The 16,037-nt window shown below is 34.8% G+C and overlaps 1 protein-coding gene across 1 annotated transcript in view; it reads right to left on the minus strand.

Moving 5' to 3' along the window:
- The window catches only part of LOC125490730 (zinc finger protein 142-like), a 44,422-nt gene extending 30,667 nt beyond the window's left edge, over nt 1-13,755 (minus strand). Inside the window, exon 1 of the mRNA XM_048630927.1 lies at nt 13,378-13,755. The gene's annotated coding sequence lies outside the window, so the exon portion shown is untranslated. The remainder of the gene's footprint in view (nt 1-13,377) is intronic.
- Nucleotides 13,756-16,037: the final 2,282 nt, after the last annotated feature.

The raw sequence follows: 16,037 nt of genomic DNA on the forward strand, positions 1-16,037 counted from the left end.
GGCTTGCTTGGGGTTTCTCTGAAGGATCATAACGGAAATGAGATCATCTGTCATAGAATGGAGGTTATCGACATAGATGTCCAAATCTGACAGGTCATACTGCCGAATAGATAGATAGATAGATAAAACGTTCATTTGTTCCACTTTCTTTCATACACAAAAAATATTATTACTTACATAAGTTGTACTAATTTTATAGTACCAGATAAGTCAAATTTGTACTTTTTTTTTGTACTCCATATGTACATATTTCATATCACTTTCCATTATCGGCTGGACATAATCGTATGTCTAACAAATCTAATATGTAACTCCTTAATATTCCTCATATATTTTTAATTATAATGTTCAAAATCCTGACGATTTATCCTCATAGCGTTTGTCACCTATTAATAATGTGTATGTATTTTCCTAGTAATGCCATTTTTAAACATTTATGTAATATCCTGATGTGCTTGTGCTTAACCTACCGTCCAATGTGCAGAGTTTCCGTGTTATATTAAATCTTTCTCATATTTTTTTCCTTCTTTGTAATATTTTGAAAATACAATATACTTTTTACTATCATATCACATACATACCATCGACTAGTTTATCTAGTATTGTAATTATTCATCATAATATGCCCGGAAATGTATTATTATTTTATTTTATTTTATTTTATTTTATTTATTAGCGAAACAAACAGCATTATTTTAAAAATAAACTATCACTAAAGAAATTACAACTAAAATGCCAATTACATGTTTCGACTGTACACCAAAATATAATAGCTTAAATATTTTAAATAACTTATCTACATTAAAGGCCAAAATAATAATAATGTATATATATAAAATTAATTACTTTAGAATAAAAACTATGATTACAATTTAAAACAAAACAAATCAAAAATATTACATACGCAAGCGGGGGTGAGTGTGTGTGTGTGTATGTGTGTATGTGTGTATTTGTATGTATGTGTGTGTGTATGTGAGCATGTGTGTGATGAAGTGTTCGTAGGAGACTAACAGCAGTTTGTCTGTAAAATAATAATACTGTTAGATAAGTATTCATTCCGATTTCTCAGCAATAATTTCCCTGACGTTATTAATGAAAATATTTCTGGATGTTGCAAATATGTCAAGACTGCTAAAGTTTTTATTATAGGATATCATTATTCTTTTCAGAGCGTTATTAGCACAGTAGTTAGTCTGGTAAGGCAGAGGTTTAAAGAGTGGAGTTACTCTGGTACGCTTGATTGGAACACACCATTGCAATGAAGACAACAGTTCAGAACAATCAATATTGGCATGAATAATGTCATACAGTAATTTCATATCCGATGTTACACGACGGTTTTCCAAACTATCCAGACCATAATATTTTTCTAGGTATTGGTAATTATCTTTGTAGAAAATTCGTTCCCTATATGCCAGCTGTCTAATAAATTTGTGTTGAACTGCCTCAATTCTTTTCTTATAAACCTCATACTGGGGTGACCAAACTGGTGAGGCGAATTCCAGAATGCTACGGACATGAGTCATATACAGAAGTTTGAGAGTTTCTGTACATGAAAATCCACGACCTATCCTCATTATGAAACCCAACATTTTATTAGCACGAGTTATTATGCTACTAATGTGTGCATCAAACATCATTTTGTTATCCATGATGACACCCAAGTCTCTAATTTTGGCTTTCTCCGTCAAAATTGTATCAGCTATAGTGTAGCTATGTAAAATTTTATTAGTTTTTCTAGTATAGGATATTTTAAAACATTTTTTAGCATTAAGTTCTAATTGGTTAACCGCACAATAATCCTGTAGACGAATTAAGTCATTCTGCAATCTGTTGCAATCATTCAATGAATCGATCACAAGGAATAGTTTTAAATCATCAGCAAATAGATTGAAGTGGGCATTTTTAAAGCATTTGTAGATGTCAAAAATGTATGCATTGAAAAATAGGGGTCCCAAAAGTGAACCCTGCGGAACACCAGAGCTCATTTTGACTAATTCAGAACGTGCCCCGCCTACAACTACTGACTGGCTTCGATTGGTAACATAAGATGTTACCCATCTTAACAGACTGCCATGTACGCCCATGACGCTAAGTTTTGACAAAAGCACGTTATGGCTCACTTTATCAAAGGCTTTTGAAAAGTCAGTATATATAGCATCCACCTGATTACCGCCATCAATATTATTCAGTACGTAGTACGATGACTGTAACAAATTCGAAACAACCGACCGTTTGCGCATAAAACCATGCTGGTTTTCTGGTATGTTCTTAGTTATTAATGGATAAATTGAATCATAAACTATTTTCTCCAATAATTTGCTAATACACGGCAATACAGATACTGGACGATAATCAGTAGCCCTTGATTTAGATCCGCCCTTAAAAATGGGTGCAACCTTCGCTGTTTTCCATTTAATAGGCATGATGCCTTCTGTTATTGATCTATTGAACAGAATACACAGTGGGACAGCTAAGGATTCCTTGCACCTAACAATAAAAACCGGTGGGATGTTATCAAGACCACTTCCCTTATTTATATCGAGTTTATCAATGTATCTTTTTACTATATCCGGTGTAATCTTGATAGTTCCTAAGCAATCAGTATTCCAACAGTCTTCATCACATGCGGTCAAGTGATTATTGATGTCTACACTAGAATTATCATTGCCATTAAAAACACTACCGAAATAGTCCGAAAAACAGTTAACTATCTCTGCTGGTGAGTTTGCCACATTGCTCCCACATGTAATTCTATTAGGAATCGACGAAGTGCCCTTTTTGACTTTAACAAAGGACCAGAAATTTTTTGGATTATCTAAAATGTTACATTCAGATTTAATAGTAAATTTCCGATAATCCTCCTTAATAAGTTTCTTTTGTCTAGTGCGTAATAGAGCAAACGTATCATAGTCACGGGGATTTTTGTAGAGCTTATACAGTTTATGGTACTTGGCTTTTTCCCGAGTTACTTTTCTTAGGTTATGAGAGAACCAATGTGGATAACCCTTAGCGGGTTTTATTTTAGTCGGAACATGATTACCTATAATTTCGTCAATTATATCATAAAATTTATCTACTGCTGCGTCTAAATTACAATTATCGAATTCAGTTTTCCAGTCAATATTAATTATTTCTTCATTAATAACATCATAGTTTGCTTTAAAAAATTGTTTTATATAAGATTTAGTTTTTATATTGGAACTAGGCAATATGTCAATATGTAAAGAAAGAGTTGGATGATGGTCATCTTCTTTCACTAGTGGCTCCGGATTCTTATTAACAGTGATATGCATGTTGCTAAACACTAAGTCAAGTATTTTATTTAACTTATTTGGAATTGCATTAAATTGGTCAAGATCAACATAAGCCATAGTATCTAATAATGCCATATTGGTTTTACCACTAAAACAGTCAGTGCTGCACACACCTAAGCGATCACAGTTCCAAAATATATTTGAGCAGTTGAAGTCACCGAGCACAATAAAATCATCATTAATATATTTATCTCTGTAAATCATAAGAGCTTCAGTAAACTCTAGCATCTGCTCATGGTGATTTGGACCTGGTTGAACATAAACACAGCAAATATGTAGCACTCGTGAACCTGCCAATGAAATTTGCAACCATATACTGTCAACAAAACAAGACACATCAACAACGGAAGCGTTCAAGGTCTTTTTTATCCCAACCATCACTCCTCCACCAGTAAGCGCGACCGAAGCGAGTCTATCCTTTCTAAAAACATCATATTTACTGATGTCGAAAAGTTCACCATCATGAAATCCATCATTTAACCAACTTTCTGTAATGAAAAACGCATCATATTCTAGATTTAATGTACTGAGGTAGAAGTCATCAATTTTAGTGCGCAAACCGCGCACGTTCTGGTAGATAAAATTGAATTAAATTAAAATATAATCAAAAATAAAAATTGCAATAAATGTCAAATCGCAGCGAATCCATAATATATCCAATGAGAGTGGTTTATTTATTTTACAGACAAGCGTAAGGGAATAGTGTGGTGAGTTGTGTGGTGGGTGGTGTTGTGTATGTGAGTTTGCGTATGTGAACATAATATTACTATAATAAACAACAATAATAACTAGAAACAAATAACAATCAGAGCCAATATTTAATTTGGAACGTTCCGTGACAGTTTTGACAGGTCGTCCTCGGAACTTATCAGTGTTTTGTCCGCACCGTCGTTGCGCCTTACAAATATTCTGCAGTTTCGCACCCAGACATACTGAAACCCCAAGTTCTTACACAGCGTCTTAGTCTTCTTCAACAGGAGTTTGTTGTTAGGCGTTAGGTGCTCGCTCACGAAGATGTCTGCAGATTTTCCAGGCAGTCCCAGTGCATTTGAAGTAAGCCGTTTTTTTCTGGCAGCAGATATCAGACCATCTTTAGTGAGCTTGGATTTTAATTTAGCTACTATTGAGCGGGGGCGGCCATTGCCTGGATTAAATTGAGCTACACGACTGACAAATTCCACATCAGCGCTATCCATTGGAACGTCACATGTCTTAGCCAGTTTCAACAGCATTGACTGAAGATTCTCATCTTTAGTTTCTGGTATTCCACTTAGCTCAATATTAAGCATTCTGTATCCTTGCTCTCGATGCTCGTTATCATTTTGTATTCTCTTTACGGTATTAGTGAGTTCAATTATATTCGATTCCAGTTTTTTTATCGTAGAGATTTTTTTATCATGACTCAGGATCTTCTTCTCAACATCAGTAATTCTATCACTCGTATCCTGGGTAGATTTCCTTATCTCCTCCATATCGGTTCTTATGCTTTTTAAATCATCCTTGATAGTTTTGATTTCCTTTATTTCTTTATGAATTTCTTGTAATTCTCTCATCAACGATTCAAGATTAATGTCCTTGGTACTTGGACTACCATTTCCCATCCTCCGGGTAGTCGGTCTTGAAGACATTTAAATGATTTGTGAATGCGTAAAATGGGACGTCTTAATAACACAGTACCTCAGAATAATGATTCGTGGTGCAGAAACAAAACGCAGCTCTCAAATTTTAATCTGTAATTATTAGGTATAAGTACATAAATACTTAAGTAATTTTTGTTAAGAAAAAGTTTACTTGACTTCCCATATTTGCCATATTTCCTATTTGCCAATTCAATTATTTCAATATGTAATTCGATGTCTATTATAACTGAATAAATTTTGTACTGGTATAGTACCTATGTAATAAGTAGTCACCGTCCCCCCAGGGAGTCGTGTCCCCATACATAGTTACATACATGAATATGGAAACCGGCCAATTTAACGATTGACTGGGACGCATTATTGACTGCGACATTCAAGCTAGAATTCTGTACATTGCTTCTGTAAATGTATTTACTACATAAGTAAACCAAGAATAAGATGACCTAATGGCGTAGTGGTTAACAGCAACTCTTGACTCCTGTGACGGAAGTCGAGGGTTGCGAACCCATGAACTGTTATGGGCTCAATAGATACGATCCGACTTTTACTCAGTTTAACACTGTTTTGTAGCCTTCTTCAGTTAATATTTTAACATAGGTCGGCATAACGTAACTCATAAACTAATAAAATGAAGTAATGAGTAATAATGACGGTAATTTTTCGGTAAAAGAGCTTTTAGGCTCGGTTAGAGAGTTGCGTGACTCCAACCGGAAAGCGCAACGTAAAATAAAATTCAGAATTCCTACCTTAAAGTAAATTTTACCCAGTAAAATTTTAAGCCTTAAATTTTTAAGTTGGTTATTGTAGAATGATTCGCATTGACAATAAAGCTAAATTTAGCTTCAAATTCAATGAGTTATGTCTTGGTTATGTCACAAAGACATTCTAAATTAAAGGTCTTATTCCATAAAACAAACTCTTCGCTCTAACTTTATTACTTCAACGTTTACACATACACACTTATGCATGTGTGAGTGAGGGGGGGTGAGGCAGGGAGAACTGTTAAACTAATTATTGCGAGGGGAGGGGGGGTATCTTAGGGAGTTTGGAAAGCTTGAAAGATTTTTCTTCTTATACGCTAAAAGTGCGGATGTGTGCGTTTTTTTGGGCTCCAATGTGTGTGTGTGTGTGTGTGTGTGTGGTCAAATTATGGATTAATGTGGAGGGTGCTGAGACGTTAAAACTGAAAGTAGTTTTGGTACAATGTACTCACTATTTTTTCCTTTTATTGTACAAGTTTTGTGAGCAGGTTTTCTATGGACCGTATTCACTGGGAATGTTGTTGTATTACAGGACTTGATTGGATATGTCTTAATTAGTAACCCGTCATGCACCAGGACATTTAGTAGTATTTCTGAATACTTATCAGAGGAATAGAAAAACTAACTTCACCGGACGATTTACTGCCAGTATAACTCTATCTATCCATAACTGGTAGTTACTTTCATACGATTTTGACAGATTGTTACTTTTGATTACCTATGTCAAAATCGTATGAAAGTAACTACCAGTTATGTATAGATAGAGTTATAGAAACTGGCAGTTAATGCGTTTTCCGTGTGTGGATTACGACATAACTCGAACTGTCCATTGAATTAATAAAGAAGGAACTACTTCGTTCCATAGGAAAACGATGACACACATAACATTAAAATAACCACTTCATTTAAATATATGAGACTAAACAATAGGAAGGAAGGAAAATGATGTTTTAACTGCGTGAAGTTTTTTTATAAGTCACTAATTTTAAAATTAACAATTCAAAAGGTTAATTTATTTATTAAAAACTTAACTTTATGATTAAATAAAATTAATTTTCTATAGTCAAAACTTAAGTTTAAGCTATTTTAATATTTCACTTAAGTACATACCTACTAGGGCATGCAATACCGCAATACCGGTATCCGTAATACCGGGATCCCGGACAAAATTCCCGCTTTTTTCAATACCGGTATTGAAAGTTAATACCGGTATTGAAGTAATACCGGAATCGGACTTTTTTTGGCTATAAATAAAGCGATTAAGATTTAGTTAGCCTTGTGTTCCTATATACTGTGAAAGCGCACTTGTTCCCAACCGTTTAATGCAGTTTTCGGCTGCTAGAAATCTACTATTGACCATGCGTAAACCGACACCGAATGTAAAAAAATAATTTATTCTGAAATTTAAACTCTAAAACTTAATTCTCGTAAAATTCTACAACAAAATACAGAATATGATTGCAGTTTCTTGTTTTATTTTGACGTATAGGACCTTTAAACACAGTATATGCCATTTATTACAAGGAAGTCTAATACCGGTATTAATACCGGGATCCCGGTATTGAGTTGTAATACCGGAACTCAATACCGGTATTGAAAATTGTTCCGGTATTGCATGCCCTAATACCTACGTTAACCATTATTGATAGGTTATTAATTTTTGTTTAATTCCTGTCTATTATAAATAATTATTGTTTACGAGTTACATATATCTTTTAATATTATATGTAAGTTTGGCCCTCCATGTCAGCTATTAAAAGGTCCAACTTCAAAATCATCAGCGTAATCCTCCGCTGCTGTACATAGACCACAACACTCTGTCCTCGTCTTTCCTCATCCAGCCTCTACCGGCCACCTTTCAGAAGGACAGGCACGGGGCGCATTAAAGACGTGACAAAAGATTTGCATCGTGCTTACTCACATCTAGTAACTTTTGTCACCGTGCTTGCCCTTCTGGTCGTCGTCGGCCGGGAAATTAGTCATAGATTTTAAAAAATATAATTATAAACAAACAAAAAAGCCGACTGCACGCTAAAAATATGAAAACAAGTCCCGATGTTAATGGAAAGTATCGTAGGCGGGGACCACAGAGGGTTCACCATTTAGCTGAATGTTACTGAGAAAACGGCCTTGTCTGGCGGTCTAGTTGGTCCCCGCCTGGGATACTTTCCATTAACATTGAGACTTGTTTTCATCTTTTTAGCGTGCAGTCGGGTTTTTTGTTTGTTTATAATTATATTTTTTTATTTGTAACTTTTTAGTTGTTTTTATTTTATGAAATTTTACGTCAGTAGTCGGGTTTTAGTTCATGAATATTTTTTATTTCAAATAATTTTGGTGTTGTTATTTAAATACCTACAATATGCATATTTTTGTAATGTGCAAATCAAGCCCTTTCATTTGATACTACACACGGCATAGTTGGAAAAATATTATTTTTTCGATCATCACGTTATGTCCTCTAGAGGGCGCTATGCACATTTTAATGTAACGTCACATAACCTATAACCATTGCGCCATCAATAGGCTTCTAACGATACCTCACACATCCAAATCTATCAAGCCGTTTAGGCTACAGGAGGGAACAAAGAAACAGACAAACATACATACATACATACATACAATCGAAAAACATAACCATCCTCCTTCGGCAGTCGAGTAATAAAAAGGTTTCTTGTTTGAAGTTTCATCGTGCTACTCGGCAAAATAAAAATGAATGAAAAGTGTTGAGTGGATTCTTCTTCTTCAATCGTGTAAATGCACTAAGCTAACTTCCTCCAGTGTTTTGCTACTCTTATTGCGAGATCATTGAGTGGATTTAACGGTGTTTATAAAAAGACACCAGGTATTTCACGCATAATGGCCCACCTTAGAGGCTAACTGCGGAAAATCAGCTCGCCAAGACAGAAAGATTTCTATCTATCAAGATAGAAAGATAGAAAAGGACATCTAGCAGTCGAAAGACGATAAACAAAGGGCCATGCTACTTGTCTCGTTAACCAAATTGGTGATTTGATAACACTTCCCGAATAATAAGAAACAAAAATAACAACAATTTTGTAAAAAAGAACTTAATTCTGTTTATTTAAAATTAGAAAAATAAATGAAAATAAATTAATCTAGCTAATGAAATAGATTCTGACGCCACACATTATGATTTTTATTGAACTGTCAAAATTTTACATTTGGATATGGAAAATTGTATAATTAAATGACAACACATAGTTTATCGCAACCAATCATCAATTCAAATTTAGAACACAGAATTTTACGTTTTGACATTGCTAAATTTAAATTTGGTGGTTTCAGAATCGCTACCATTAATTTAAGTATCTGTAATTTGTTTGCATGCCTATCTATAATGACGTTTAGAAACCGTCAACTAACTACAGGACCAAATTGACCATACTAAAGCTAATCACATCTACACAATGATATAATGAAACCGGCACAAATAGGAAGAAGTATTACACTTCTGCCTACCCTAACTTGGATTACAGACCCTGGGGCAAAGCAATCTGACCTCTCAGAACGATGCCTTTGCATCAATGATTGGTGACACTTTCATAACAATAAAATTGTTATCTTTCTATTTTATATCCTATACAATAAGATATACAATAATTTAAGTACGCCTTAAAATATTTAAAAGACCTATTTATAAATACATTCTTCAGACTTCGTATGTCAAACTAATTAACACATTCCAATTTCGTCTAATTACTTAATTAGACAAAAAAAAATTATTGACTTTGTTTCCGAGTTAATTATCTGATAGGGTAGTTAGCCCAGTCACCTAACTAACACTGTTTATAACTACAAAACTTAGATTCCAAACTTAAAAACTTAACACACATCTTAACCCATTAAACTTGAACGGACTCGCACACTTATCACTGAATCTGTTCGTCAAAAAGTCATAGTAGTCGGCGTATTCTGCATCGTCGATCATTGCATACGAATCTGACTCCGTATCGAAGATAGCCCTCTTCTCTATGGTCTCCTCCTGATCCTCAGAACAATCACTGCACGGCCGGTACGCCGATATGAGAGCTGGCAACACCGCCATCGGCTCTCCATCTGTCAACTTGTTCTCCAGTTCGATTAAAAACTTTTTATTCTCTTCATACTCTTGTTGCAGCTTCCCGTCGCATATGCACAGGCTGTTTGCGGGAGCAGCCGTTGCCACTTTCGAGTAGAACGAAATTAAAAACAAAAATAGTAAATTGCGCGCCATAGCTCGGCCGTAGTTCAACTGGGAATAACACGCAGAATAACTATTAAAACGCTTTTATATGTAAACAAGAGTGAGTCACTGATATCACTGCTTGACTCACGTTACATTATTATTCTATATGTTGCGGTAAGCGGTTTTTGGCTTAGAAGAATTATCACTAAATTAATGTTAATTTACGTATGTGACAGTCCGAATGGGCTTTGTCTGTGACTGATTCACAATGGTCAGTTAAAATATCCAGGAAATAAAACTTGTGTGAAATTATTGTGAATCGCTAATTATTAATTTATCTCTAATAGGGGCTTTATCTTTCCTGCCACTAATTAAGGCTATGTGACACGTTATTATTTAATTGCAAATTACCAGGGAAACATACAATGATATCAACACGATTTAAATTAGCAAATGGCTCAGAATCGAGTTAAAAATATATTAAATTATCTCTGTCACTCACATCCCTGACCTATAAAAAACAAATAGGCAAAGTACCTACCTACCTACTGTACAACTTTAATTAGTACTTACCTAATTAAAAAAATAATCAAATTATATCTCTTTATGTAAATAATTTGATTTGAATAAACATTTTAATGACAAGTAATTAAGTAATAATTATGAGTAATGACATAATAACAAAAAAACTTATAAGATAGAAATTATACAGGGTGTTGCAAAATAACTATTATAGTCTGAACGAACTACTTTTGGAAATAGCATTTGGTGCCTTCAGAATCGGCTACAATGTACCTAAATATACCAATACAGTCACCAGCGCGGCGTGGTCTGTAGAGTCGAACATATCCTCAAAGTGACGAATATAAGAATATTCGAAACGGCCGGAAGTAAAGTAAAATGAGATGTATGTAAGTACTTATCATAACTTGTTTTTCTTGAATAAAGATTTATTATATTCTAAGTAAACATGATTTATTTGTTCCAGAATTTGGGTACATGAAAAGGTACTTATGTAAATAGTTTAGATCCATCAAATTCAGCCCTATGGGCGTACACATATTTACAATAAGTATCTAAATCTAATAAAAAAATTACAGTAGATATACGAGTATAGATAGAGTATTCTTTTGTACACACACATAAAATAAACATACTTTAACTTAAATACTAACACATTATCTACAAAAATGGCGGTCTTATCGCTTAAAGCGTTTTTTTCTGTAGGTACCTTATTATCACTGGAATAATTATAATAAGTACTCGTGATTTTGTCAAAGGGCGACTTGCACCAATTTTGTGTTAAGTAATAGATTAGTGTTAAATCTCGATTTAAGCCATAAACTAATACGGATTAACGTTTCTTAAGGGTCACTTTTACCAAGCTCTTAACGTATTTAAAATCGTGTTTAAATCAATTTTTTTAATAGATTTTGTAATAACGAAACGCTAAACGTATTTAGTCGCCTGTCAAATGTCTGAATGGCGTTTCGTGAAATTTCACCTAAGTCTTCCTAATTTTTATTTTAAACATTACCACAGAATAATAACTGCGTAGTTAATACTAGCTAGCTAGGTTTCATCATAATAAGTTTAGTCGTTCAGACGCCAACATTCCTAGAATAACCTTACCAACGTTAAAAGCCCCTGACATTCAACACTAAAACTCGCAAAACTTTTGAACGGCTAAGCCGTTTTTGATAAAATATGGCTAAGAACTGGCCTATGACTCGAAAAACAAATAAAAAACTGGTGCAGCCGTTTAAACGCTACCACAGACAGATTCACAGACACGTTAAACTTAAAAAAAAAAACAAATAAATAAAAAAAAGTAAAAACCCCGACTATCTATACACCAAAGGTTTTTTTTCAGTTTTCAGTAGGTAAATGTACTATCATATTTAGCTGATGAATTGGTGCTATATTTCCAGTTTGCAAGGGAGTTTTTTAATTGGCTTAACTAGGCATAATTGAAGCATTTATTATTTAATTAACTGCCACTTATAGAGGGTTGGTATTGTGGTCACCACGTGGGAGAAGTTTCAGTATAATCTCCACACTTGGAAACTCTTCTTAATTAAATGTTAATTTGATTAAAAGATTTGTTTTTTTTTTACTATAATAATTCAATGTATATTTATATCATTATTTAGTAGTTATTTAAGAATTTAGTAATTTATTATGATATTATAATTTTTTGACGAATATTGTTAATTTGTATAGCTATTTATAAAAATTGTTATAACCTTATTCAAAATATTATGCATGTTATGAGATAAGTAGGTACTTAAGTAATTTTAAGCCCCTCTGCCTGGTTGCTGCGCCCTTACCACACTTGGAAGGTAGATTGGAGTTGCTACCTACTGCTGAAAATGCTGAAAATTAACCTATTACACTCACGGGCAATGAAAAACTTCCACAGGGAAAAACACCAAATTACTCCTAAACGGTAAAGGCTATTTTAATGACGCCTTCTGCAACATTGAAGTACATTTAATAGAGCCTCAAGATATTACTAACTAAAAACGGTAATATTATGTTCAATTTTTAATTTAGATGTTTGAAAAAATAGGGGTTGTTTGGTGTCGGTATTTTGTGAGCGGAACTATTTCATTGCCCGTGAGTGTAGTTTGATTTCCACCGCGCCATCGCAAATAAGGTGGAATTTCAATAACTCTATCTATCGATAGCTGATAGTTACTTTCATATGATTTTGACAGAATGCAACTTTTTATGTGTCAAAATCAAATGTTTGTCAATGAGTAGAAAATGTATTTTAAATTCGATTTAAATACAATTTTAATTGTAAAAGTAACCCTCTGTAACGCCTGAAACTCATGTGTGAAACATGCCGGTCGCTGAGATGCCGTTGTCGTTCTGTAACGTGGATCGGTAATTACAGTTACACCAGTTACAGCACCTTACTCCATGCTGAACAACTGTCAAACTACACCCGACCCTCACAACAAAAGGAGCTCATCTCAAAATATCATAAATTTACCTACTGCTATAATATCGAATCATAGGAAAAAGAAAAATTAAAGGTTCCTTCTGGCGAACTGCCAACAGTTCAAAACATGCGAACTGATTAAGAAGAAAGTCCAAGTGATGAACTGCCATCAACTCGGCCGGTGGTCAGCTAATAGTCTCGGCCGGAGGTCGATAAATATAATCCGGCACACGTCATACGGCCCAGTCCGCCCGCACCCTCAATAAATGAAATTTAACAGAATGAGGGAAAAAAATCAATACCACTAGTGGTACCCCTAGTCCACTATCGCGAAGCTCGCCTGGCCCTTAATTTACTGCCACCGATAAAAACAATCCCGGCCGTGTGTGCGTCACACACACACACACACACGCACCAATGACAGCTATCATAAGCACGCTCCAATATTCATGACCTTTTACAGAGCCGTTATCAATAATTCCATCGAATCAAATTTGAAAAATGATATTTAGGTACTCACGGGTAAAGCAGACGTCAAATGTTCTGAAAGTTGAGCATCCTAATTCCTGGTGGCCGCCGGGCGCAGGTTGTTGACCCCGCGGAGCCCGCCAATAGCAACACACTCCGCCATCATGAAAAGTCCAAACGTCAAATTTGAAATTTTAAACCGCGAAGGCCGTTGCGTTTGAAACGACTGGAACTCAAATTCGGATTTTAAATTTTGCCCGCGACGCCGCACGACGCTTTTGGTTTTGTTTTTGTTGTAATTTACGCCTATCTATAAACACTTTGTTGTATAAAACGGTATAAAAATATTAAAATTATTACCCGTGGAAAACTTGTAAATGAAAACGAAATATAAATATATAATAATAATAAAAACGTTCAAGCAGCTCCGAGCTCGAGCGCCTACTGACTTAAAATTTTTGGGAATAAAAACATGCTACAATAGCGCGCCCGCGGCCGACCGGTCTTGATACTTGCTCATCAGGAAGTAATAGGAATTTTCTTATTCCCTACTTACCGAGAATATCTTAATAAAAAATATTTAAGGGAAAACTTGCTTGTAATTGAATATTGCAATGGAACTGGATGGAACTGCAGTTTTTTCTCGATTTCAGAGTTAGTCGCACAGAAAAAGAGATATCAGGGCCACTGATTAAATTTTACCCTGGATTGCCCTGTCACTTTCATGGACTGTGGCAGAGGAAGGAGACCTAGAATATAAAATTTCTTAACGACATGCTTTTGTTGCTGCACAAGCTTCGCCGGGGGCATAGGCCTATGCCTGGGGAGTCCAAAATAAAGTGCTGTACCTATTTAATTAGTACAGCACAGGCTACCTATAGGCTTAAGAATATTCAAATCAATCGGTTCCATTGTTTTTTACTTTATTCACTCTTTAAATTAATATCAGTAGCATTATGATTATTCAATTTAATTCATGAATTTTGACAGACGCTTTTTGCAAATTGCATGATTTAACTGGTAAATGGTAAGTAACTAAGATAAATAAAAATTGCTTTTCCTCGTCTCTTTATGTGAATTTTCCATATATCTGTAGATTGTATCCACTTTCTTCATTCTCAACCTCCAAGTCCTAAGAAACAATACTTATAACTGCCCAGAAACTGAGTCCAAATCCTTTTTTTTACCTATCACAGGAAAAGTGAATACTAAACCAATTTATTTTAATAAATAAAAACTGCTAAAATAAAAGTGAAAGTGCAAGTATCAAGACAGCTCGGCTGGCCTGCTTCCCCGCGCGTGTGTGTGAGGGGGGTGGGCGGAGGGGGGGTGGGTGAAATTTTTCGTTTTTCGCCCACTTTTCCGTCCCGCTCTAGTTTTTCTTCTTCTCCCTCATTTTTTCTTCGCCCGCTTTCTTCTTCCTAGTGCCCCACCACATGTGTGTCGGCACAGTATATGCGAGGATGGCAGATTAAGTAGGATTTCCGGTTTTGGTTTCTAGTAAGCTGCCTGAACGCGGTTTAGTTTTTGTAAAATACAGCATGCATTACAGCTTATTTCATATCGCTAACATAAAATATACTCATCTATGATATTTCCACTGTATTTTTTTAAATTAAATGTGTTTTATAAGACTATTTCGTTTCAGCTACATTATATTTCATATTTTATGTACTTATTGAAATATGTATGGAATATAATAAATTTAACAAAATCTATAATTTGATTCAATGTCAAATTCCTAAAATAAAATCTTTTTTTTCCTTTTATTTATAAGTACCTTCTACTCCGTAGGTAGCAGGAACCTGATAAATTAAATACGACACGATGTTATATTTACAGTCAACCTTCGTTCTTAAATAGGTACACCATTAACTATAACTTTCTTTCGGCAAAATTAGACTCTTATAACTCTTGAAACGTAGCTCAATGTACCTATAACTATTCTATATATTACAGCCACTTAATTAAAACTTCCATTTTAGAATTTAACCGCGGCTCTTACTGTCCACAGCACATGCTGAGCTGGTGAGTTTTTGACGCTCTGGACAGCAACCTGTTATGTCACTCGTTCTTATGTGTTCTGTTATTTTTTATTTCTTATGTATCTTGTGTGTCAATAATACGGCAAATAAATGTTGCTTTACCATTTTCTTTCCTTTTAATGACTGAAATAAAAATGATTTTTCTGTTTTATCTGCTTTCCCGGCCTTTCCTGCCGCCGCGAGCCGCCCTCGCTTCTCAGCGGCGCCTTAGCGCTATACAGGGTGATTGTTTCTTGTTTACTTGAGTAGGCTTTTTTATTTTCCTTCTTAGTAGTTGGTTCCTAGAAATTACAAAACTTTACTTTATTTAAGTGTGTTTTTTTACTTAAAATAGACAACTAAAAAATCAAATCTTAGAATCGTTTACCCTATGATCCATTATAGGCCATGGATGGCTGAAGCTTTTATACAATTCAATAGAATATAATATTCTCTCTCAGCACAAGCTTGCTCTCTCTCAGAACAAGCTTTCTTGTGTTGGGGTCTACCAACACGCACTAGGCCAGCGTGTCTAATGGAAAGAGACCCGTGCCTCAGCAGTGGGAACGTGATGGGTCAGATGATTCTTTACTTTGTAGTTGCACACTGACAACTTATAAATAAAACCATGTAAAATGGCAGTGGGTCATTCAATCAATCATTATGTTAAAGTTCATTACCCAATGGG

This window comes from Plutella xylostella, chromosome 27 (assembly GCF_932276165.1).
Source record: "Plutella xylostella chromosome 27, ilPluXylo3.1, whole genome shotgun sequence".
In the NCBI taxonomy this organism is placed as follows: domain Eukaryota; kingdom Metazoa; phylum Arthropoda; class Insecta; order Lepidoptera; family Plutellidae; genus Plutella; species Plutella xylostella.